The sequence below is a fragment of the Lissotriton helveticus genome, chromosome 12 (assembly GCF_964261635.1).
Source record: "Lissotriton helveticus chromosome 12, aLisHel1.1, whole genome shotgun sequence".
Classification (NCBI taxonomy): domain Eukaryota; kingdom Metazoa; phylum Chordata; class Amphibia; order Caudata; family Salamandridae; genus Lissotriton; species Lissotriton helveticus.
The window spans coordinates 609,303,863-609,331,639 of NC_136073.1; positions in this window are offsets into that span (position 1 = coordinate 609,303,863).

Sequence of the window (27,777 nt, forward strand, 5' to 3'; positions counted from 1 at the left end):
ACATTGTACATTACTTCCGTACTTTCCCATGGTGGCTCATTTACAGACTGAAATTTGTGTGGACTTTTTCCATCACTTTTCAAACAGATAGTGCTATTATTTCTTGCCAGAGAGCATCAAGGTGTTTCTTGTCACTACGAGAGAACAAAAGTAGGACTTGCATTTCAAAATTAATGCTCTTCTGTTTGTATCACATGGTGGACCAGGGATGCATTCTCTTTTAACACAGTTGGTGTAAATTTCTGATCAACAATATCCATTGTCTGTGTTCCTGATACAAAGGACGTTCACACAGTGTAAATGCTTAATTGACAACACACGTTGATTGATGTGCTATAATGTGTGTGTTTTCAGGAAATGTAGCTGGTGTGCTTGCATCTAAGTTTGTGTATTTCACAGCAAAAGTAATTCAAGGTGTGTGTCTACCAAGGGGCCGATTCCGATTTGGGAAAAACCGCTCCAAATAGCCGTTGGGAGCGGTTTTCCCATACGAATCGTACCCTGCAACGTCCCCCGTACGTATGACGAAGTACGATTCGTACCAGGAGCCGTACGACTCTAATCTCTGTACGATTCTCCCTCGGAACCCGCTGTATGCGACATCTGTACGGTTCGTGGCTGGTTTTTATGACCCAGCAAGTACGAAACGTGTCGGGTACGCACCGTACGACCCTTTTTCTACGGGAGCTGAAAACAGCCGTAAAAGCACAGTTCACGCCGAGACAGGTACGGAACGCCCCCCCTGGGTACGGTGCATACCCCCCATGATCGCAGGGGTACGCACCGTACCCCTGCGATCATGGGGTGTACGAGCTGTACCCCATGTACGATGGGTGTACGAGCCGTACCCCATGTACGATGGGTGTACGAGCCGTACCCCATGTGCGATGGGTGTACGGCTCGTACACCCATCGTACATGGGGTACGGCTCGTACACCCATCGTACATGGGGTACGGCTCGTACACCCATCGTACATGGGGTACGGCTCGTACACCCATCGTACATGGGGTACGGCTCGTACACCCATCGTACATGGGGTACGGCTCGTATACCCATCGTACATGGGGTACTGCTCGTACACCCCATGATCGCAGGGGTACGGTGCGTACCCTTGCGATCATGGGGGGTACGGACCGTACGGTGTGTATGTGTATGTGTGCTTTTCCGTACGACTCACCCTTACCTTACGTGGACCGTACGATTCGGGTCCTCATACCCCAGTCCGGATCGTACTTGTCGGGTCGTACGGCATGTGTACGAGTCGTACGGTTCACGGTTTCAGCCTTGCCATACGTACGGATCGCGACGATTCGGACGGATTCACGGAATACGGATCGTACTACACGACTCGGACGGACGGGTACGATTTGTAAGGAGAGGGCTCCGGATACAAATCGTACGGACGTTTTTTTTCACGAATCGGAATCGACCCCTAAGTGTTAAGTATTAATGTGCCTTTCAGGCTCCTCCAGTGGGTGTGTTTTATGGAATTGCATTAAGCATTTTTGCGAACCCCTGCAAGGTCTCTGTATGCATGGCTGAAAGCAGTTTCCCTCCAGGAGTGTTTATTTGTGAAGCATACAATGTGTGCTAATTTTTTGTCAGGCAGAATATTACTCTTGTTACTGTTTTGCTGCCTCTCATTCTCGTGTGCACTGAAAAACAGGAGTGAGGATAGTATTTAATGTTCTTTGTGGCTCTTGTGGCTAGTGTTATTTTCATATGTACACATTTTAACTTTTAACTGCATAAGGTCCCTGTGGCTTCTTCCATTCCCACCCCCTGTCCGTTTTCCTTCTTCCCTTCACATCTCCTTTGTCATCTCCCGTCTGTGTCGCTTCAAGCAAACACCAAACCAAACCGCATGGGTCAAAGAAATTGTCATTTACAACACCTATAGCTCTCTCTACCTCTCACAAATGCGGGACCTATTGCATTGCAAATGCTTGTTAATGTTATATTTAGCCCCAAAGACCTAAGACCAAATCAAAGAAGTTGAGTGCGCAAATCTCGCTTTGCGGGTTGACAAAGCGCCTTTTGTCTAACCAGCGATGGGTAAAAGGAAATTAGCTACTGGGGGCCCTGCAGGGACAAACGTCGTAGGCCCAGTTGAGACAATAGATTCCTTTTTAACCAGAGCGGCTAACGTTATAACAAAGAAGATAGCTCTGACCAATAAAAAAGCTATCCATGGAGTCTAGCACTGGGCGCTATTGGTCATGGTTTAATACAGGAGGAATAGGGGTCTCCTCAAGTGAAATGTGTCTTACTATACCTCCACCTACATTGATGGGAGGCCCAACGGTTGACATGGACCCACCTATTTGTACTGCCATAGCTACCAAGCAAACCAATGAGAGGACCTCCCACGCTTGTCAGTTACAGAGAAAAAGAAAACGAGAGTTTGCACATTGAAGGCTTAGCCAACAAACGGTCTGGTGGATTAAATAACTAAAAAACCTGTCACACTCTCATAACAGAGCATTGAACAAAACGGAATAAATAAAAGTTCCCAATTGAGACAAAAACCATTACCTTCAAAAATGTGCTAAGAGCTCTGAAAATTCATCGCTGGAGACCCCAGCTCCTGCAGATGAAAGCCAGACTGTTGCTGTACTAAAAAGAGCACAGCGGCCCACACACCTAGAGAACAATAACCTGAACCCAAGTCCACTCGAACCTGAGACTCAAAATAGAAATTGGGACACTCTCTATGACACAAGTCGCAACGCCATATAAACGCAGCCCACGTTGAGCAGCCCACAGACTTGACCAACACTGAAATACAGATTACACTATGGTATAAGCCCTGATGTAAATCCCCGGAGCAAACAGGGGATTGGAAACGCGTCTGTTTTCCCCATGGGTAGCTTGTCTTTGAGAAGCCAAACATAGGACATTATGAGACAGCTTGAGAAGGTTAATGCATACTGGTGTTATTGTTTTCAATGATTAACATTGACGTGTTTTGTTTTTTCTTGTCACTGATTCTAATGATCACGATTTATGTTTTGAGAATTGACACTGTTATATGAGTTGTATATCTTTTGTATGGCATATTGAAAAAGTGTGAAAAGAAGTATAGAAATGCTTTTGAATGAGGCTAATTTGTCTAGCATGAGACAGTGACGAATTGCACTGCTTGTTAGTCTGCTAAAATAAATAGCAGCTTCAGAAATCGATGGCCTGGTTATCTTTCTTTTTTGTAACTTCACCACGTCCTACCAGGCCGTGTTGATGGACGTAACCCCCCCTTTTGGTAAATAGCTACCTTAACAGCAGGGAATGATCTAGATCGCCCCCCAACTAAGAGAAAAAGAGCCGGTAGAAGCAGAGCCCCGTGAAAGTCACCATGGACAAAAGCAACCCTGCCACCAGCCGGATTCACTCTGGATCTACTACTGGACAGCCTCTTTGAAAAGCTAGAGACTATGACCAAAGCCTTGTTAGCACCTGTAATTTCTAAGGTTGAAGGCATTGAGTTAAAATGTAACTTGCTTTCCTCCATACATAATAATTGTCCCTAAGGGCATGATATAGCATTTGGAGGGAGGGGGGCTCCTGGTAGGCATCTAGCAGCCCATCCCATGTCGCCCGGGCTAATAGCCCCCAATTTCATCGGGCATCCAGTAGTCAGGCCTCAGTGGGTGTGTCTCATTTTAGTAATTCTGATACCAACTTAAACTCAGGAGGGGGGTCACTGTATCTCAGATGGCACATCAGGAAGCACACGTTCCCCAGGCGGCCGCTAGGGATGGGCAGAATACTGTTAATGGGGGTTTCACTCCCTACACACACCCCACCCCACCCCACCCCACCTTAAAACGGTCATGATTGGAAATAAATGCACAGTTGATCTCCCTCCCCAATCAGCGCCTCTAGTAGCTGCGCTACTGGGGGTTCCACCGCTCACACTGAGTATCAAGGAAACTTCGCTGGACCTAATCCATAAGACCGCTCATTGATGCAACAATAATGCGATCAACGGCCCTAACATCTCTTCTGATATCATCATGGACAGAAGAGTGGGCTGGATTGGCCATGGGACTAGGAAGAACGTGGAGGGGGACTGTATGATTATTAATTTTAGTCATCCAGCGCAAGCTAAAGCTTTAGTAGGTTGCCAATATAAATATGGCACCAAAACTAAAATTAGAACAATCTCCCTACAGACTTTTTATCCTTTCAAACATCCCCCAGTAAACCATGATTGGCAGTTGCCATTTAAGCTAGTCAAGCCCCCCAAGTCAGAAACGTGAATGCTACATTGTCTTTAGCAAATTGATACCTACCGCTAGCTAGTCCCCAGGGCCTTGATGAAATTGACTGACTAGTGACGACAGCAGGGACAACACAGGTCAAGAAGGCGCCAACCAAGCCCCTGAGAGAGCCAACTGCTTCTGCTCCCATACTCCAACTTCCGCTTGTTAATTTACTAAATCACTCCCCTACCTCAATTATTAATGACGATGTTACAACGAAGGTATTGTCCTGGAACATAGCTGGCCTTAGGTCAAAGAAGGGCGATATCTCTTGGGAACATTTCCTTGCTACACACCACATGATTGCCCTTCAAGAAAATTGGGAGCTAAATGATTGTTTTTATCTGGATGGTTTTATTTCATTCTGCAAATTTGCAATCCTGTCAAACATGGGTAGAGCTGGGGCCACCCATGTGGCAGCCTTCTTTTAATGTTTAGCCTTAAATTCTCCTATCAAGCCAAGCTGATTGGGGTGGGGGGCGTGGCCATGAGGCGGATGACAGTGGATGCGTGAGCACAGAGCTCCGCGCCGGCCTCTTACATTACCCCTGCATAGGGGCAATATAAGAAGCCCCCAAACCCCTGGGGCAGCGGCGTAAGGAGCCTAGAGGCACCGGCCACCAAGAAGGAGAGTCTTACAGCAGTGCGGTCGGAGGAACCGCGGACTGAAAGTGGAGCCGGGCCGTGGACCTAAAATTGCAGCGTGGGCGGCCTGGAGGGGACTCGCAGCAGCGAAGAGCTGAAGCCGCAGACTGGCCCTGGGACCCGCACTGCCACCGAGAGACCGGGATCCCCGAACGGGGGCTGAAGAGGAGGATCCTGCCGCGGTGCGGTACGGAGCAGTCTATATTTGGTGGCAGATTGCCCCCCTCCCCCCGTGGGTGGAATCGGCAGCTTCATAGGAGACCAAAGATAAGGTGGTGACAGTAAGGGCGGACCGATCTTGTCGACGGTAGGGTTCATAGCGCTGGAGCTGTTGGGGCCGCCCCGGCTGCCTGCCCGCACTGTGATCACGCCTGAAGAGGGCAGGGAGCACGCATCGGTGTGGCTGACTGGGGCAACGAGTTGGAGCTTGCGGCGGAGCGGACGGTCGGCCGCCTACGGGGGAGGCCTGCATTGTTGTGCAGCGGAACGGCCTGGACACCGCCAGGCGGCGCGGAGCGGTGAGCCTGAAGCTGGCTGCTACTGCTGGAGCGGGCAGCGGTGTGAGGGCAGTGTGGGGCGAGGTCTGGAGCCCTGGGGCCGCCTGCCTTCAACCAAAATGGCTGTTGATTGCTGCTGGGGAGAACTGGGGCCGTGGAACAGTTTTGTAGGGGAGTTGTTTCTATGGTACCACCTCCGCAGCAGAGATCGTGAGGTAAGCAGACTGACTGTTCTTGGAGGCTGCCTTTGGAGTGGAGGATCCTCTGAGGAGGGTACAGACATAATGGGGTGCCCACGCAGCTGGAGGGGACTGGCGACTGAGTGGAGCCGGCCGTATGTGTCAGTGACACCCCCCCTGAGGAGCCAACCGCCAGTGCAACCCTGCCTGGAGGGGCAAAGAAGGGAATACACCTAACCAGATGGAAAAGCCCGGTTGGGTGCAGAGAATGCGAGCCCGTTGGAGGCTGAGATGCTTGAAGCCACTGGTGGGTGAAGTCAGCAGGGGTGGACAGTGCTGTGAGGCCGGAGGAACAACAGGGCTGACAGGAGGGGCCTGGAATAACTTACGCAGCTTGAACAGATAAGTGACTGCAATGAGGGCTTGGCAGGAGTGGGATCTGATGTGGCAGTGAGGCCTGCCGTTTTTAGCCCTTCAGGCGGTGGGACCGCTGAAAGGGACGCCGAGAAAAAACAGCGCAGCTGACAACCGCTGGCCTGGATTGGGTCCTATTGCTGAACCGGCATTATTGATGCCCAACTGGAGAGAGGTCTACCAGAAGGGCAGATATGGTGGGGTGGTAATACCTGTCCGAGCCTGGAAGATGGCCTAGACGAAGTGTGTGACTCTGAGAGAGGGTGTGGAGTTGCGAGGTGAGGACGGCTCGACTGCTCGAGGCGTGGATGTGCAGCTGGAGGCCGCTGAGAGGAGGTGATTTATAGAGGAGAGCCCGACGGATTAGCAGATCTCGCGACCCGAGAGGAAATAGGGAAGCCAAGAGGGAAGCAAGTGGGAGCACAGTCGGAGCAGGAAGAAGATACGACTGCCACAGAGCCGCGAGAGGGATTGCAACAACACTCGGAGGGGATGCTCCAGCAACAAGTCGATCAAATATTGAAAGCTATAACAGACACCAGGGAGGCCTTGCAATTGGACATAGTGCACGTGACGCAAGGGCTGGGATTGCTTCGAGCGGACCACGCCAAATTTGCCAACAGGGTGAAGCAAACTGAGGTAGCTATAGAAGAACTGGAACCGGCTCAAAAATCGATGGCAGGACATATGACCGATTTTCAAAACAGGCTGCAGACCCTGGAGCGGAGAACAGAGGATGCCGAAGGGAGGAATCGAAGAAACAACATCCGGGGGGTGGGGCTACCCGAAGGGGCGGAAGGGCACAACATGGTGGACTATCTGGAGGAGTGGCTGAAGAAGACTGTAGCTCCGGAGGGTTTGTCGTCCTTCTTTACTCTGGAGAGAGCATATAGAGTGCCAGCCAGACCACTGGCCCCCGGGAGACCACCCCGGCCAGTGGTGGTTAGGCTGCACCATTATAAGGACAGAGCTCTTCTGCTGAACAAGGCCAGGACCACGGGCCCATACACAGTAGGTAACAGTAAGGTGACACTGTTCCCGGATTATACACTTGAGGTCCAGCGCCGCAGGGTGTCTTTGTAGCCGTCAAGAGAGCACTTCGAGATGAGGGCATTCAATACTCCCTGATGTTCCCGGCGTGCCTGAAAGTAACTGTGCATGACAAGATGTCTTTTCATGACAGCCCGAGGAGGCCTGGGACTGGCTAGAGATGTATAAAGTGGGTATCGGAGACGCAGGGTGAAGTGCGACTGCAGGCACAGAGGGACCTCGACTGCGCAGACTGCGGCGCAATCGGCGATGACAACCAGCGGCCCAGAAGCCGATGGAGACACAGACCGTGAAGGAGCGAACGGCCGCTTTGCAGGCTGTCACGGCCATCTCCCGAGAAGAAGGAGTAGCATCTCCGGCAGGAACGGAATCGGAGGGGGGTCCCTGGAAGAGGACAATGAACAATCAGATGCCGGGAGCCTGAACTTGCCTCATGTGACAGCTGGGACGGCGGATGAGATCGTAGATGGGTGATGTAGAAAAAGGCTGGACATGGGCTGTGAAATGAGCGAGGGGTTGGATATAGTTTGGGGATTCGCTATGTATCGGGTTGGATGGGGTCTAGCTATTGAAGGTTTAGGACTATGCGGGGGCTGAGAGAGACATGTGGAGGAGGTCCTGCAGCTATATTGCCTCGGAGCGGGCTAGCCGGACATCAAGGGGGTCGAGTGCAAGATGGTGGTCTACCAGGAGGCCGACTCTCTGAAGCTTGGGGCTCACCCCCCATAAGTTTGTGTGGGTAAGCTCCCTACGGGCTTTGTGGGAGCATTTGAGTATTAGTTTGGATGGGTTCTAACATTGTAGTGCCTGTTCTGGGGGGAGGGAGTTGGGGAGGGTTTGGAAAACGGTTGGGGGAAGTTAGTATCACTGGTGTGCTCTTAGATGTGGGGTATGTGCGAGGGAGGAAGTGCTTGACAAATGGGGACGTTACATGATTTGAAATGTATTAACTGGAATGTACGGGGCTCCATACGATGCAAAAAACACCACAAGGTGCATGATTAATTGGTGTGACGAGGGGTGCATTTGGCGTTCCTTCAGGAAACACATCTTAGCCGATCTGATGGAGTAGCCCTGAAAAAGAGATGGAGGGGGCAATTACTTTACACGACTTACTCAGCCTTTGCAAGGGGAGCCTTGGTTTGGGTCAGAGCAGGAGTGCCTTTTCAACCGACGCAACAATTGACTGCTTCAGGGGGAAGGTTTGTAGCGGTGATGGGGCGGTTAAATGGAGTGGAGGCGATGCTGTGTAGTGTGTATGTCCCCAACGTCGACCAACCCTCCTTCTTTGAAAGTTTATCGGGGAGTCTAGCGCCATATTTAACTATCCAGCAATAATGGGAGGGGATTTTAACTCAATAGCAGATGTGGAGAGAGACAGATCCCACCCCCGCTCTCTGGCACCCCAGTACATAGGATTTCTAAGGCGAGAAGCACGTGGCAGACTAATTGGGGGCTGGTTGACACATGGTGGGCGCAGCACATGGATGAGCGCGATTACTCTTACTATTCTGGCCTCCACCATTTACACGTGAGATTAGATGCAATATTATGCACTCCTGATGCCCACTCCAAGGTGACAGGTAGTGAATATTTGGCCAGGACAATATTGGACCACAACCCACTGTGAGAGGGCGGTTATACCGACCTGGCGGCTCTGACCAGAGGCGCTGGAAGACCCGGTCTTTTGTGAAGAGCTAGGGACGGGTATTGACCAATATTTTGAAGAGAACGAGGGGACCGCGTTGTTTGCGCCGATTGAGTGGGATGCATTTAAGGTGGTGGTCCGGGGTATATGTATTAGCAAAATGATGGGCGTAAGGAAAACAATATTGACCGACCTGGAGAAAGCGGAGGGCCGGCTGCTTGATGTGGAGAGAGCCCGACCTGGGGATCCAGGGTACAGACTGTGGTCTTGGAGGCTAGAGAGGCAGTAGCGGTGCAGATGAGGAAACTGCGATCATTTGATTGTAAGAATTACAGAGCAAGGATGCACGCAGAAGGGGACAAATTGAGTGCCTTGTTGGCGTGGTTGGCTAATCCGACTCCCAGGGGGGAGCCAATATTGGGCCTGATAGCCCCCGCAGGAGATATGGTGCACACACAATCAGGGATAAACAGCTTGTTCCTAGAGTACTATACTGGGCTCTAAAGTGGCCAACCTGCACGGGGTGATGATGGCATTGGGGAGTATCTAGAGGAGGTGGCCCTGCCGAGCTTGGGTAAGGAGCAGGAAGATCTGCTGGGAAGTGAGATCACGGTGGGTGAGATTAGGAGTGCGATTAAGCATATGGCCCGTAACAAGACACCTGGGGTGGACGGTCTCCCCATAGAATTTTATTCCATATACGTGGATTGTTTAGTACAACGTTTACAAGTGATGTATCAAGAGGCACGTAAGGCGGGGAGGCCGCCTGAGACACTAGAGAGCTTTTATTAATCCCCTCTTGAAACCTGGAAGGGAAGCTACAGACACAAAGGCATATCGCCCACTCTCAATGTTGACAATTGACTACAAATTCTTGAGCAGGATCCTAGCAACCCGACTGCTCCCATACATGTCGCAGCTGGTACATCGGGATCGGTCGGACTTTACACCTAAGCGTAACACGTCTGTTAACGTGAAACAGCTGCTGCGCATTTTGGAAGAATACCATGATCTGCCCTCGACTGCTCTGATTCTGTCAGTAGACATTGAGAAGGCATTCTGTAGTGTGTTTATCTAGGTACCTATATTGATACTCCTATTTCTGACCCTTGTCCGGTAATTAATTAACTAATGTCCATACAACGGCACAGAAACCCGTTTTCAGATTAGGTCATAGCGCATGCTGTCACATTAAGCAAGCACTATCCCTCCAGCCCCCTAGAAAGCACACCGAGTTCTCAAAACAAACCAAACCTCCAGCAGACCTGGGAAATCCCCCGCAGCTATTGTTTTGATTTCGCTCAAGAACTCCTGAAAAGAATGTAGGAACGACCAGTCCTTATGACATTCTTACTGACGTCTTATGTCCATCCTTACGTCAAACTCGGCACCTTTCAGGTATAAATATACCAACGCTGCCCTAAGCAAACACACGGTGGTAACGAGCTTGGAGCAGCGCTACTTGCCGGAGAGCCCAGCTGATGCAGGAAGCCCACGGACGCTGCCCCTCCCTTTTGACGTGCTGAGAGAGACGCTGCCTTTTCTCCTGCTGAGAAATCCAGCCTCCGGCGTTTCCAGCCGCCCTCGCGGGTAACTGGGATATCGAGTCCTGAGACAGAGATACCAACCCTCCAGCCTTCTAAATCCCAGGTACTGAACTGACTAAACCCTTGCAGAGAATTCTTGAGTCAGATTCTTGGCGAAACAAACTTAACTTAAACTGCTACTTATTTTCTCCCGCCCACGTATTAGGCTTAGGTCAGGTACACCGGGGTAGGCGTAGTTAGAAGCACCAGTTAAGTACGATTAGTCAAATTTATATATGTATGTATATCTTTTATCCATTTTAAATATCATATGGCTAAGAAACCATATCAATGCTTTTACAGTATTATTTTATAATCCTGTTTTTACTGTATGCACTTTACCTAACTATAAGTATTGCAATAATAACGATTCATTTCTCTTGTATGAGAAAAGAGACTGATCAATAAATAACATCTTTTATTGAAACACGCCCATCTCTTATTTCTCTACAAACTGGTGAAACTAAGAATGCACGTACTGACTGAGTGAAATAGTTGTCTTTTGTTTTCACATGACTCTAGAGATATACTCTTGATTAGGGGGGAGAAAAGTTGTCATGTTCTATGGTTGTCAGAAACTAAATCCCTTCTTGTCTATCCAGGGAGGTTAAACTCCTCCTTGCCTATTCGAGAAAGTTTCTAGTGAACTCTGAGCTAGCTGGCACACATAACTTTAAGTCTAATATCGTCAGTAGAAGACCTAGTTAACCACAGTCCTACGTCTATACTATTGAAGATATTATTCCAATGCGCAGAGCCTATTGGGAATATAGGAACTACACTACATGGCGCCCAACGGTTTGGATAGGCGATAAATCTAACGCAAGACATTAGAGTAACTCAGTCGTGCTTTTTCACACAGACCCCTTTTTCCCATAAAACCTCCAAAGACGTCTGGAGTGGGTGAAAGGTCAAATCCGCCAAACTTAGTAGGAGGAGACTCCTATGTATAGTTCTTGGTTTATTCAACGTTGAAGGATACAGTGTTCCAAAATATTGTGCACCTAATCTTTGTTTCCGTAGAAACCTGATCTGCAACAAAAACAAAAAAACCTTGCTGTCAGTAAAATGTCAGACAGCGAGGGAGAAAGGGAGTCGGCTAGAATAGCAGCTCAACTCCTAAAGGATGACACAAGTCTCCTGCAGACTGACCCGGACGCAATACTCATCCCGGTCAGCATAAGAAAAACAATAACACTTAAACTTATAGAAAATGGACTGACATCAAGAGGTGGTACAGTCATATTCGTAATTGAGGCACATGAATATCGGCAGACAGAGGTATTCTATTCATGGATACATTTTTCAGCAGCAAACGCTGTAACAAAGGAATTCCACTATTACAAGATAGAGGAACCTCCGGATGAGTACACTCCTTTCGAGGAGGTGGAAATACCACTAAAATACCAAGAGCACCTGCTCTGGTTTAATGGCGCCCTAAAACATAAAGATCACATCACCAGACTCGGTCCACTAGGTAGACCAGGAGCAACGTGGCCGGTTCTAGCCAGCTACACACCACATCCAGACATTGAAAAAATGTCAAAACCAGAACTTTTAACACAGTTAAAGCAACTGATTAAAATACACAGACAATTAGTCCAATATGTAATGCGGACTTCAACAGTCCAACCAGCTATTAAAATTCCACAGCTGACCCCTCATCAGGGGAACACAAATAAAATAACACCACAGAACATACAGTCCTGTCTAGGTAAAGTACCCATTAAAAGGGAACAAATTCCATTCTGGTTAGCACAAAAAATCACTCAAATAGAGGCGGTATTTCCGGATACCACCCCAGTTGAAAAACACAGAATTCTGACTATCTGTCTTCCAATGGGGATCGCACCACATGTGGAAGACTGTGACACTTGGGGCACAGTCTTTGCTTCCATTTACACAAAAACACATGGTGTTCCGTCCATGTCGGTAATACCAGAGGTGCTAAAACAAATTCAAAATGAATACGGTCCAGAACCTGCTTTAACTCTGAGTATGAAATTACTGAAAGACTTCAAACAGGTCTCGGCAATATTACTAGCAAACATAAAGGGGGAAGCAGCAAATGTGGCGATCCGCCAAAGATTGAAAGAAACAGATATAGCAGAACAACCTTTTGAACTTGCCAGAATCATAGAAAAATCCTATGAAGAACTAGGAAGAGATAGTTTGGGTGGGAAACCAGTGAAACCCCAACTAATTGAAAATCCTGAAAAGGTATTTATTAAAAATAATCTAAACACTCCAAAAATGAGCTGGGATGGAAATAAACAATCCACTCCCAAAGAAAAAAGATTCCAAACCAGAGGAAGGTCTCCTCGGCGGAGAGAAAGATCTCCGGATCAAGGACACAAGTCTCCCCAGAGGGAGCCCTCTGAGAAAAAATACAAACTTAGAAATAGGGATAATCTGAAGAAACCTGATAGATATCAAGATATTGATACACGTCCATCTTGATCTTTTCAGACTTCCTCGCAGAAATCGGAAAGAAGAGGACAGTCAGAACACAGGGAAGAGCACATCAAGTCCAAAGACAAGGAACCTACTCATCAAAGTAAAAAGTTACAATTCCAAAGAAAAAGGTAGCCAGCATCAAAATAATCAAACATGCCGAGGATCTTGAGGACTCAGCTGAAAAACGGAGAGTGTGCTCAGACAATGCTAGACAGCGCAGCAGAAGTAAGCATAGCTCGCAAGATCCTGATGAATCATCTGGAGACAGTGGACACGAATGAATACATTCAGGTGGAAACTGCAGATACCAGAGTTAGCAAACCTCATAAAATATATCAAATAACATTACGTATAGAGGGAGATAAGACTAGGAAAATGAGGGGTCTATTTTGGGATAATCTCTCCAAGGGTTATGACATCTTTCTAGCTGAAAAAGACTGGCCACCAGAGTTTGTCAGGGAGTGCCCTCATGGCGAAGAAATGATTATGCCTGCCTTCTCAAAACACATTCCAATACATACAAAATATACACTTGCAAGAAAGTGGCCAGTAGCCCAAGCTCCTGCATTATATAAAAACCACGTAGGATGGGGACTCACCTCCTCACAAAATCCAATTAAAATCTCAACCAACTGCACAGAGGCAGTACCCAATTAAGCAAGAAGCTAAAAAACAGGTCAGGGAGATCTTAGGTCAACTTGAATACCAGGGGGTGATTGAAACATGCACCTCACAAATGAACAATCCTTTGTTTCCTGTCTCCAAACCAGATGATACATATCGTCTAGTTTTGGACTACAGACACCTTAACTCATGCTGCAAAACGTTTGCGGTACAAAACTCACACAGTGCCGCACTAATGAATAGCATAGTGCGCAAAAAATACAAAACAACATTAGACATCTCTAATGGATTCTTTTGTCAAAATATAGCACCAGAAAGCAGATATTTGACCGCTTTCTCAATAAATGGCTCACAGAAAAATTTCTGTCGTTTGCCACAGGGGTTCAAGAACAGCCCAGGATTATTCTCAGCGAGAGTAACAGAGTTACTACAAATGTATGATGATGAGGCATTATCTTATGTCGATGACATCTATCTAACAGACGATGACTTGGATACTCACTTGAAAAGAGTGAACACCATAATGCTTGGGTTCGCAGCAGAGGGTTACAAATTCAACTTCAAAAAGTCAAGAATTGCCCATCCAACTGTCCTATTTTTAGGATATGAATTATCAAGTGAAGGCAAAAGCCTGGCAGACAAATTCCTAGAGAAATGTGCTGTAATCCAAGCACCAGGAACGCTGAAAAATTTACAATCAATTCTAGGTTTCCTGAATTTCGGAAGAACTTACATTATAAATTACGCGGAGAGGGTTAAACCTCTCTATGACCTAATAAAACCAGATTTTAAAAGAATCAATTGGACTCAAAAACACACAGAAATTTTGAGATCTTTACAAACAGACATGTTAGTTAAAACAAGACTGCAAACACGCGATAACACACGCAACCTTGTAATCCGAGTCATCCCAGGAAGATGCGGATTCACATACCTAACCTCTAATGAGGGAGAAACGGTACCAATAGCATACAAATCACACTTGTACACAGAAACTGAAAAAACATTCAGCATTAAGGAAAAGATTGTTCATGCGGTCCAAACAGCTGTAGCAAGAGAAAAAGACCAGGCAGACGGATTACTGTTGTAACAGCATAATCAGCTTTTGAGGCATTAATAAGCCCATGTAATTGACCTAATATGGCATTAAATCCAAAATGGTTACAATGGGAAAATTCCCTTGATACAGACAAAGTAAATTACTACTTTGGACCGAACATGAAAAAATTAAAAAATTTAGAATATGAAAGAGAATACCCTCTGCCAATCGACATTCTGCCCATACGACAGTACGCCTGTGTAATATATACAGACGGACATGCTCAACCCTCGGTTTGGGGAGAGCGAGCATACAGCGCCACATGCGAGATTGTAAAAAACGTGTGTCGCGGAGGTAAATTGAGACCTCTGGTGACAAAATCACACTCGGTAGAAAATAATTCAGAACAACAGACTGAAATAATAGCGTTAAGAATGGCGTTAGATAATGCCGATCGCGAATTCCCGACACTAATAGTGTGCGATTCGTATTACTGCGTCAAATCATACAATAACGATTTACAGAAATGGATTCAAAACAACTACAAAGATGACACAGGTGCCACAATAAAGCAAAAATCGCTTCGGGAACAAGTAGTTCTTTTTCAGAAAGAACTACCAAAGACTCACGTGATACACTCACTGAGTCATCAGCGTGATGGCGTTCATGCTGCAGGGAATTCATTGGCTGAAACAGCCACAGCGGAAGTAACTAAATCGGCTTCCGTAGCTACAAAAAAGCGTTCGGAAAAATACATTGATGGGGTAACAATGCTGGCGGTGAAAACGTCATCAAAAGGCGACTGCTCAGCGCTACCCATCACATATCCACTCAATTATACATACATAATCGATGCAAACTCCGTTCCTTTTGCTCAAATCCCTGGAGTGGGGGATAGAGTCATTCCAAACACGAACAGGAGAGGCTTGTTAATAGCAGACGCACATATGGGTGAGGGTCTAAGACACCTCAAGCTCAAAGATTCTCTAGAAGAATTGCAATCCACATACTGGTGGCCAGGAATGAGTCTGCAACATCACATATTTGCAAAAAACTGTCCAAACTGCAACAGAGATCGCAGTGGCGACCGAGACGGTGTTTTACCATGGTGGTTCGCTCAAGACGGGATTGAACAATAAATATATAAAACCCAGTATAATTAATGCGTCAAATTAACATAGAGAGACTATCAACACTTAAAATGTAGACCCCAGCCCTCGGCTGACGTCTGGACTGTTATATAAAGATTTGCGAGTCTAAAATGGCATATACGCATGGAGCATGCTACATTCTGACCAATGTCCTGCTTTTAGCTCTCGAGCTTGTGGGGGGGCATGGCCAGCATGGGCACTGCATTGCGGGACTCTTGTCACTTCCTTCCTGAGGGAAATGGGATGGTGTAAAGAAAAAACCAAGGCATAAAGCAATCTATAACGGCAAAGGTATTAGGTTCGGGAGCTGGGTGGGTCAAACATTTAATAAGTGTCCAACGTAGTCTTAATAATCTGCCAAGAAATTCTCTGAGAGGTCTCAGTCCATACGAACTATTGTTTGGGACTAGAATGTTAATCCAGGACCTCGATAGTCAAACTTCAGTGGTTAAAGAAAAATGCTTTGATATCAAAAATCGTTTGGCTATTTTACAGGACTTAAACGAAACAAGAAAAGACCTGAGCAACATAAAGTTGAAACTACAGCCAATAACCACTGAGGAGAAACCACCTGTCCCAGCAAGGACTGTCTGGATTCCAAAAATCGGGGATCTGGTCAGAGAGAAGATCGCGGTGAAGAAGGAATTTGGGCCTTCTTACAGAAAAGCAGTTCCTGTCTTGTCTGTCAACGGGACAAGATCAGTAGTACTACCGCCCCTTGCTGGTAAAAAGGAGAACCGAGTTGTATCCATCGACCTGGTTAAACCACAATCATGTGGCCGATAACAAGTAGTAGGCCAAGTGGACTCCCAAGAAGTAGCAGAACACCAAAGTTTGCTACAAACACAGAGGTTCAAACTGAAAGACTAATCACAATCGATAAACCTACAGTAAAAGAACAAGGACTATGCAACAAAGCCATGGAACTTAAACCTCTGGAAACCCAAATCAAAATCTTACATCAAGAAACACCAATTTACAATGATGTAACCACAGACTATGCTAATGAAACAAAGAAAATTCCAAAAACAAAAAGGAATCCAGAAGCAATTGAAACAATTAACAGAACAGCATCAGGCTACTTCATCAACTTCGATGATTTTTCAGGGGATCTGAGTGAACCTGAGGAACAGCCAACAACAAAATCTTTTAAAGACAAAGCAAAAGAACTCTTTCATCAACTAAAAGAAACCTATCTGATTTCTCCATGGATTGAACTTTGGGTGGCACTAGGAGTATTCATCCTCATACTTTGGCTCATCATGGTACTATGCTTGGGACATTTCATTGAGGGAAAATATGTTACAATGGACACAGCAAGTCAGAATATCAACTTGGTCCTGAAACCGCACAAATCTTCACACATCGAGAAAAGAGAACTTTCTTCAGTGAACTTCACAGCCAATCCTATAGCCGGTGGGGTAGCATGGGACAAAACTGATTACGAAATCTATGGTCCGGTTGAGCTCTTGAAGTATCCTCATCAATTCAAGATTTCATTGAGTGACTTTGTAAAACCAAGCACATTCGCTGATGATTGGGACTTTGAAAGTATTAATGATATGATGTCTGATCTAGTGATGTCAGCTAAATTTACAGAGCATGATTATTTACAGGGTTCATCTAATTATGACCAGATGTATTGTTTTAACCACTATGGTAACCATTATCTGCATAAATCTGCTCAACCTAGAAACGTTTTAAATTATAATCAATGGGAACATTGTGCAACTCCACCAAAAGGCAGTTCGAAAACTTTTTATGACAAATATTCATACTTTTCAGGGTTCAACACAAGCAATGCAGAAACATTTTATTTTAAATTATCAAATAAGACAGGAATGAAAACGATGCTTACAAATACAAAATTAATCTATTCAGAGACATTTTTTGAAAATATGAAAACATTCGGTTTTGATTTCTGGAACAAAAATATTGAAACAAAGACAATCTGGGGTACAAAAGATTGGCAGGTACAAGGTATAGAATCATTGTTTAGAGCCTGCATGATCCCAGAACAAATTATATTCTTGAATGATACAATTCAACAGACGACCTGTCTTGGCCTAGCCAAAATCAAAGACTTAAATAAACCGTCTATTCCAAAACCAACACCTAACAGTAATAGCACTACGGATGTTGAGATAGACGTATCCTATATTTTTAACCAAAACAGAACACATCCTGATTGGAAAAAATGGTTGATCTGGCCCACAGACACAAATAACTGTCAAGATAGATTCCTGAACAAAATACAGGGGTTCACATTGACCAGGCCAGACCCTAGATACTCCCAAAGACAACATCCAGGGATAGTAACTACTTACAGTGTAGGGAAATTCTGCCTCGAATGGCTACAAACATCCACACTGTCAGAAATTAAGCAACACTTAACTTTACTTAAAGAAGGTGCTGACTTGCGTGATTTCATCATGGGACCACGCAAACAGCGTCAAAAACGTTTCATAGCGGCCTCTATATATGCAGCTTACAACGAAGCTTGGAAAGTAACTCAAATTGAGACAGCAGAAAAATACGGGAAATTGACCGTGTTAATTTGGAAAAATCACTTTCTGTTGTAGACAATGGGTTAATGACTCTGTCTTCCAGAATATATTCACTGAACAGTATTGTATCTTCTGCAATCGATATAATAGAGCAAGACTTACTGATGTTGCAACACGGTCAGTCTCAATTACGTTCTATTGTACAGCTTGGCTGGACGTTACAAAATCTGCGTTCAGGCTATGTGCCTTGGCGTTTAATCAACATAACGTCACTAGTTAATATCTTTAACCTTACTGATAAACAAATCAGTTTGGCACAAAAGGGTGCTGACTATACAATTCTGAGCATTGAAAAACTTGAGAGATTACCATTGACAATGTCAGAACGACCTGTCATTGAATGGATAATACACGGAATCATAACTATTCCAATAACGACTTTCCAGTTTCAATACTGCCAAAAATATATACAGGCAGGCCAGTATGAAAGGTTGGGTAAAGGATACATTAAGTCAACATGGAACTTACCCTATACACACACATGTGTCAGTAATAAAGGACAGAGTGTATTTCTTAGTGGTAATAGTTGCGAAAAATCACTAAGTGGTATACTTCTGTGTAAAGGTATAAGTTTGAATGGGGCCTGTGAAGGAACTTCAAATAACCTTTCATGTCACCAGTTAGGCACACCTGCAACACAAATAGAACCATTCTTTAGAAGACTTTCTAACGGGAGTTACATTCTAATTGTAGATCACAGATGTTGTGGCTTGCTGCCAGGAAAACCTTATCTTGTAAGCGTGACTTCCAGGGTCATGTGCTGTGAAAGAGTATTGTTCCCGAATGATGCTCCAGACAGGGAGGGAAGGTTATGGCCCAGTTTGAAAATCTCTTCTATTCGAATAGATACTTTAAGCAGAATGAAGACTGTGCTCCTACAGACGCCAACCCATTTGACGTCATTAAAAGAAACGTATGATCTCCAAGTTGCAAGGACAACGGCAGAGATTCATTCAATGTTATCAACAAATTGCCCCCTACACTTCGCAGAAATGCTGAACAAAATCTTAAACATTTCTGATACAAGTGGTATCGCGAGTGTATTTAAGACAGTTTTTTCGGGACTGTTAACCCCATTCAAAGCAGTCCTGGGTATTTTTCCTAATTTCGTCCATTCCATCTTTGGCGGACTTCCACTCCTGTTGGGACTCGTAGCAGGCATTTTATTTTTGCTACTCTTGCTTCGTTATGGCAAGCCATGTCACAGACCAGACTCCAGCAACAATGGAAGAAACAATCCTAGCTATCCGCTACTGGGACCGCATAACTAAAGTCCTTGGCTTAGCCCGGCTACGAGATCTAAATATGACCTGGTTTCTTTCATTCAGACCCATCTGGCAGAATTGTGTGATGCCTGTATTAAGATGCATGCTATGCGGCGAAGAATGCGTGTTGGACACCTGTCTTACACTACAATCAGACGTAGCATTGGATGCAGATACTTTGTTGGGTCCAGTAAAGGCTCATGCATTGTGCTGTCCCCAGCGGCTACCAATCTTGATGACGGCATTCGTGGAGACTTCACCACTACGATTGAAGGGTAGTGAAGTACATGATGAAAGCAGCATCGACCAGGTACGACCTTCTGTAAGCAGTTCTGATCGAACCATCATCGAAAGCAACCATGCGCATGACTGCATGATAGCGTCATTTTCCAACCTAGTCGAACTTTCACCAGAAGCTGTAGACTGTTTTAGCGAGAGTCTGAATGAAATGATGTTTTCACCAGAACAAAGAGAATAACTTTAAACAAACTTGCACACGGCGTTCCCTGAACTCTGAATTTGGCCTTCAGCTTTGTGAAAACAAAGCGAATGTGAACTATTTTGTTTTTCTCTTCTCCCCGGAAAAGCGAAAACTTTTTCCAAATCCAAAATATTTACCTTTTTGGCACGTATCTTCTGCTTAGAGTACAACTATTCCTAGAGAACAGAACTTCTATTCTTAGGAACTCTAGAGACGTTACATTACCTCAAACTCTAACTTATATGCAAGTAATTGTATTTATATGTGATGAGATGGTCTCGCAATTTTTTTTCTGTATTAAGAGCCATTTCATGTGTAATTTCGCAAATCATTCATGCTGATATAAAATGTGCATCTCCTTTTTGAATGATTACACTGCTTGAATGCATACAGTACCTATACTCATTCCGTGTATTTCGCAAACGCCATTTTTAGAAATACAAAAATGTATTTTGGGGTGATTCAGTATACACATACACTGCTAGTTGTGTTTACTATTGCTTAGGTTAGTAAATATGTACATAAAATCGTGGAGTGGGTATAGTGTGTTTATCTAGGTACCTATATTGATACTCCTATTTCTGACCCTTGTCTGGTTATTAATTAACTAATGTCCATACAACGGCACAGAAACCCGTTTTCAGATTAGGTCAAAGCGCATGCTGTCACATTAAGCAAGCACTATCCCTCCAGCCCCCTAGAAAGCACACCGAGTTCTCAAAACAAACCAAACCTCCAGCAGACCTGGGAAATCCCCCGCAGCTATTGTTTTGATTTCGCTCAAGAACTCCTGAAAAGAATGTAGGAACGACCAGTCCTTATGACATTCTTACTGACGTCTTATGTCCATCCTTACGTCAAACTCGGCACCTTTCAGGTATAAATATGCCAACGCTGCCCTAAGCAAACACACGGTGGTGACGAGCTTGGAGCAGCGCTACTTGCCGGAGAGCCCAGCTGATGCAGGAAGCCCACGGACGCTGCCCCTCTCTTTTGACGCGCTGAGAGAGACGCTGCCTTTTCTCCTGCTGAGAAATCCAGCCTCCGGCGTTTCCAGCCGCCCTCGCGGGTAACTGGGATATCGAGTCCTGAGACAGAGATACCAACCCTCCAGCCTTCTAAATCCCAGGTACTGAACTGACTAAACCCTTAAACTGCTACTTATTTTCTCCCGCCCACGTATTAGGCTTAGGTCAGGTACACCGGGGTAGGCGTAGTTAGAAGCACCAGTTAAGTACGATTAGTCAAATGTATATATGTATGTATATCTTTTATCCATTTTAAATATCATATGGCTAAGAAACCATATCAATGCTTTTACAGTATTATTTTATAATCCTGTTTTTACTGTATGCACTTTACCTAACTATAAGTATTGCAATAATAACGATTCATTTCTCTTGTATGAGAAAAGAGACTGATCAATAAATAACATCTTTTATTGAAACGCGCCCATCTCTTATTTCTCTACAAACTGGTGAAACTAAGAATGCATGAACTGACTGAGTGAAATAGTTGTCTTTTGTTTTCACACGACTCTAGAGATATACTCTTGATTAGGGGGGAGCAAAGTTGTCATGTTCTATGGTTGTCAGAAACTAAATCCCTTCTTGTCTATCCAGGGAGGTTAAACTCCTCCTTGCCTATTCGAGAAAGTTTCTAGTGAACTCTGAGCTAGCTGGCACACATAACTTTAAGTCTAATATCGTCAGTAGAAGACCTAGTTAACCACAGTCCTACGTCTATACTATTGAAGATATTATTCCAATGCGCAGAGCCTATTGGGAATATAGGAACTACACTACAATTCGATAGTCTGGAATGGCCATTTCTCTTCCAGGTTATGCCCAAGCTGGGCTTGGGTGAGGTGTTTGTGGGATGGACTCAAATACTATATAATTCAGCGACGGCTCAGGTGAGGACAGGGGAGACGGTTTTGTCATCCTGCTCAGTGGACCGAGGGACACGGCAGGGTTGTTTGCTATCTCCGCTGCTGTTCGCGCTGGCGATAGAATCGTTGGCGGTGCGAGGTAGAACAGGGAGACATTATGTTGGGCTGGAGATGCGCGGAGACACACACTACATATCGCTTTATGCAGATGATCTGCTGATGTTTTGGCCGCCCCTGGCGAGGTCTTAATGGGAGCATTTACGTTGTTACGGACGTTTGGAGAAGTCTTGGGCTGCGAGTCAACTGGGAGAAGACCTGCCTGTTCCCGGTGCATCGGGCAATGGGGACCCCTGTTGGATTGGACGGAATAAGATGGGAACCCTGCTGCCTGCCGTACTTGGGCACTAACATTTATCATGAGCACAAGGATCTCGTGGAGGGCAATGTGAACAGAGCAGTGCGAGGGATCAAAGGGAGCATGGCATTTTGGAGTACATTGCCACTATCGGTGGCAGGACGAGTAGCGCTTCTGAAAAAGGTAGCACTGCCTAGATTGTTATTTTATTTCAGGACGTTGCCGATCTATCTGGATCCCAGGCTCGGTGTTTAGGACACTTCGGTCCATGGTAGGGAGATTTCTGTGGGGGAGGGGCGGGTGGCACTGACCACGATGATGAGACCTCGAGCAGAGGGAGGATGGGAGGTCCCGGACTTCAAATTGTATTATCTGGAGGCCCTGCTGCAGTGGTTTACGCAGGCGGTAGCTCGGGAGTTTAGGGGCCCGGAAGGCCCAGAGGACCAATGGTTCCCATGGCCTGTTCTGTCCTTTGTTGTTATGGGCCAGAGGATGCGAGTAGATTCATTGACATATGAGGAGAAAGCACTGAGAGCGTTCTGGAATAGAAGCAGGCACAGGGGTGGCGTCACTCGCCCATACGCTCCGGAGATACCTCTGGGCATGTGTATGGCCCTCCCGCATGGAGGAGATTGGTCTGCACTGGCAGAGTGGGAGGAGCTGGGGCTGCAAATGGTTGGGGACCTGTATGGGGAGGGAGCCCTCTTGCCTTTTCAGGAACTGCAGGACACGTATCGGTTGCCCAGGGGTGACTTTCTGCTGCACACCGCCCCGGTGTCTGCGATTCAGAAACAATGGGGGAAGGGTTATCAGAACCACAAACGTCCCTGACATGTCAATATGTCGTAATGGCAGCAGGGACGGTGAAGGCAATAACGTGCCTGTATAGGCGAATGGTGGAGGAGGGATTGCAGCCATTGAGTCAGTTGCGAGAAAGGTGGGAGATAGACCTGGGCAAAGATATTCTCGAAATGACTTGGGCTAAAATAGTGGAAAGGGCGTGGAAGGGCACGCGGAATGCCAGATTCCAACATATTCATTTTTATATCATACACAGGGCGTACTTAACCCCAAAACTGATAAATAGATATTTTAATGTGGATTCAGCATGTTGCCCCCGGTGCCAATTGAATGCAGCAGATTTCCAACATATGATGTGGAGCTGCCCTCAGCTCAAAACATATTGGGAGGAGGTGGTTGATGTCCTATGCGGAGTGATGGATAGGCAGATAGAACCCGACATGGGGGCGTGTATACTGCACTGGTTTCCTCACACAGCGCAAACTAAGATCCCAAGCAAATTCATAGATCCGAAGTTGCTATTAGATAAACAAGAACAAACAAAGCAGTGGAAATCCAAACAGGGTCCTAGCATAGAGCGATGGAGGGCGGAGTTCACGACCTGGGCGGCCAGTGAGAGTATGGTCAGGTTCCAACAGGCCAGAAGAGCGAACAACGACAAAGCAATGGAAACTGCACAGGTATGGGAAGCCTTGGTAATACTGCTCAAGGTGCCAGAATCGGATTCAGTCACTGACTCTTTAGAGACTTCTCAGGGGATCACCTAAACACACGGAGTGTGACTAGACTTGAGCTGGATGTGGGGTATCGGAGACGGGTCCGTAAATGGCATAAATTAGAGCGTAGCCCTAATAAACGAGGATATCCGCACACCCTAGCACGACAATGATGATTGATGGTTCCTTGTTTAGATTAACTGGAGCAAACCGGTGGGAGGGGTTAGGGGGGTAGAGGGACGGAGAGGCAGGCAAATAAGGGGGCGCCAATCTTGAACACAACAATGTTGCGGGATACTGAATGCATGTAATGTTGAAGATATTCATGGAAGGTGGGGAGGTTGGGAAGTTTAATGTGACAGTGATTAAGATGCGACTATAAGCCCAACAAGAGAAAGTGAATATGCATGCAATGTGCCAAGAAATGTGCCCCTATCGATAATGTACATGTGAAACATGTGGCGGAGGTTCCTATTGGCTGAAGTCTGTAATTCACGTGCATGCGCTGTTTGCCACGTATTGTGGATTCCAGAACCGAGGATCTTTCTGCTTCAGAAATGATAACCTCACAGGAGATCTCCGTATATTCATTTATGTAAACATATGTATGAGGGTGTATGTGCACATGTACATATATGTACGGGTATGAATAGGCATGAACAGTATGTGCAATGATATTAATGTGGGGAGGCTGCACTGAGCCGTACTTTGTTTATTTGACCCGTGAGGCGAGGAGTGCAAGTGGTGAGGAGAGGACAAGAGTAAGAAGGCTGCCAGTTCCCCAAATCATCAAGCAGCACAACGCCTACACCCGGGCTCGGACTACAGCCCCCAGGGTGCATCGCTGCCACACCACCTGGTGCGAGTTAGGAAGACGCGCTGACCCCACGCTTAAAAGCGATGTCTCTTTCCTTGTGCTTCGGGAGGCTGCACTGAGCCATACTTTGTTTATTTGACCCATGATGCGAGGAGTGCAAGTGGTGGGGAGAGGACGAGAGGGAGAAGGCAGCCAGTTCCCCAAATCATTGCGCACCGCAACGCCTACACCCGGGCTCGGACTACAGCCCCCAGGGTGCATCGCTGCCTCACCACCTGGTGCAAGTTAGGAAGACGCGCTGACACCACGCTTATGTCAGAGGGGATGATTAATTGAGGGCAGGAGGGGCCAGGGGACTCAGTGCAGCAGCTCAGAAGCCGCGCTGGGGAGACCGTAAAAGGGAACTAAGGGAAATAGGACAGCTTAATTTGTACCGGGGAAGTCCTGGACCTCTTGCTCTAAAAACAGGAAAAAACATATATATGAGCTATTGGAGACTGAAGCTTGAGAGTTGTACAATTTATTTGAAGACACAGCTTCTAGAAATAATCAATGATAGCATAAAAACCACGTAGTACTTGGCCCTGTACCCAGCATTCTCTTGAAAGTCACATGGACCAGTTTGAGTTTTACAAAGTACAGTTTGCAGCTGCTATGAGAGAGGCTTTGCTTTAAGTACACTTTTGAGCTGAGGCAGATTGCATAGAAAAGGTTAAGCACATATTGGTACACACACCACTGTATATAAGTCATATCCTGCAAGTACAAGTTAAACACTTCTAATGCAGTGAAGATAAAACAAGGTCAGAGAAAACATAGCAAATATAACATTTCAGATGGCGAAATATAACTGGAATGCAATAAGGAAAAAGTATTATAAAGCAAAGTATAGAATGGAGGAGCATAGCCTAAGTACATGGAACAAGGGCTATCTCGAGTAACCCCTGGGAAAAACTCCTGTCCGACACTCAAGTGCAGACGCGGAGTAGTTCAACGATACTCTGGCGGACCAGCCTTTTATATTGTTCAGGGGTGAGGGGCCTATGGTCACGCTATATCACGTCACCTCGAACCACATATCCTTCTGTCGCCTCTCACGCCCCTGCCTGGTGACTTTCCCATCATTGGTGTAAATGTGACAACCTTCTCGTAATTGTGTGGCACATACGTTAGCCTAGACTGAGTTCCTGCCATTCTGACTGGAAGTTTGTCATTAATCAGAAATGTGTTATTATTGCTTCGAAGGGTTCTATTCATGTGTCAATCAGGCAGTCCGCGATAATATTTCGCCACATGTATCTTTAGTTTATCGGATATCTTGCTTGACGTAGTTGTGGTGGGAGCTTCCCTTATTCTATTCATGGCTTAGGTGGGGGACGTGGGGTATGTTGCAAGATTTATTGAGGAACTTGACTTCCACAGCTTGTGAGAAAGATACAATGAGGTGGGGCCTGGTAGGGGTGCGGGTCCTTGCAGACAAGAGCAGCTGGGTGAAGTTTGGGTCAGACCTGCTTTCTGCTTCTGCTTAAGCTAAGGAAAAATGGCAGTGCTCAGGGCAACGTAACTGAGGCCTGTAACTTCTAAACAGCAGGGCCTACACAGGGGTCATGTCGTGCAGGTGATAGGTGTGTCCTTGGATAGCTATGCAGGTACAAAATTCACCCTCCAACATCCCCCCCTCTGGTTCATATTATTGAACCAATCAACATCATTGAACATCATAAGAACTGCATACTTGGCTGGAAACGGGGGAAGTGGCCAGGGCGAGTTATAAAGAAGTAGCTCCTAAATCCTCACCTGGTCCTCCTAATCTCTTACACATTGTCTCATAGGGAGGTACCAAGTCTCTCCCTGAGAGAAGTGGCGGGCCACCATGTACTGGGGACTGGTACTGACTTTCAGAAGGAACCTGCTCTAAGTGAGGGTCGGGGACAGTACGCTCTATGTTCAACACTGCTATCTCTACATCTTCCCCTTGTCCCCTGTGCATACCTGTGTTTACATCTGTGTAGTTCATCTCAACTCTTTTAGACCTTATTTTTCTAACATAATGCAACATAATCTGTGTTCCTCAATACACAACTACAAGCACACATAATATAGGCATTATAAATTTTAGTACTGCAGATAGCCATAAAGGCGTCCAGTCCAAATTGGACCAATTACTAAAAACATCTGCTTTTGCACTCCCATCCTCAGGCATCTGTTGTCCCAAATTGTCCAAATCCCCAATGGCCTTTGTAAGTGTTCTGTTATCCGCATCATCGGCCAATATCAAGGCACAGCAGAACGACTTTCCCATCCTGGCGCATCCACCACTATTCATCGCAATTAACTGGTCTAAAACATAGCGTTGTTCCAGAACCACGAGTCTCGAAGTTCGTAGTTCTTCTTTCACGGCGTTGAACCCATCACAGGTCTTGTTAACAAGCTGCATCAGTTCATATCTCGTTACTTGGAGCCATCGAGCATTGTCTTTGGTCTGGAACATGGGGATAACTCCCCCAAGGTAAAGTTCAGCATCGTTGATATCTTCCGGAATCTCATGGAATGTGTCATCTGAGGAGTACTTTTTGACTTCTCTTTTTCGGTGGTGGGGCAGGGTGACATCACCTGCCATTGGGTGTGTATGGATGTGGGAAATGTTCGTTGCTGGGACGACGAGATGCCATTCATGCATCGTCACGATAGAACAAAGTCCTTGCCATTGGGGAGGCAACTGCAGATACATATTTTCTCCGCAGATCCGTAGATGGCAATGAGGATGGATGTGCCGTACTTCATGTCCGAATTAAATCTAGTGCTCTTGCAATTGGCATTCCTGCCCACAGGTACCGTCCCATTACCTAGGAAGCAAAGGAGAGGAGACTTTTAGCTTGTATGCTCTTTTCTGTGTGTATGGTGTACCATTACTGGATGTTTATCCTCTAGTTTCCCTACCCCATATCTCAGCACACTCCCTCTCTATCCCCTCATTTAAATTATATTTGTGCTCTTGTCCTACAGTTGTGCTACCTGAGGAGGCTGCCTTACATATCAAGTCATGTGGACCATTCCATTTGATATTGAAATAAATGCTGGCCTTCAGGTGTAGAATAGGTCTCCACTGACAAGGGCATGTGTCATGGGTGTGCTTACATTGGTGATGTTCAGGTGAGTGGCATTCGGATGTGGGTGTTGGGAAGGTGAAGTACCCTAGTTTCTTATAGTGATGTTCCCAAACCTGCATTGTGTCGGCTGGTACTTTCATATCACGATAAACCTCCATTCTCCTTTCAATTTCCAATGTATTAGTCATCACCCTGAATGTTACATACTAGTCATCCCACTC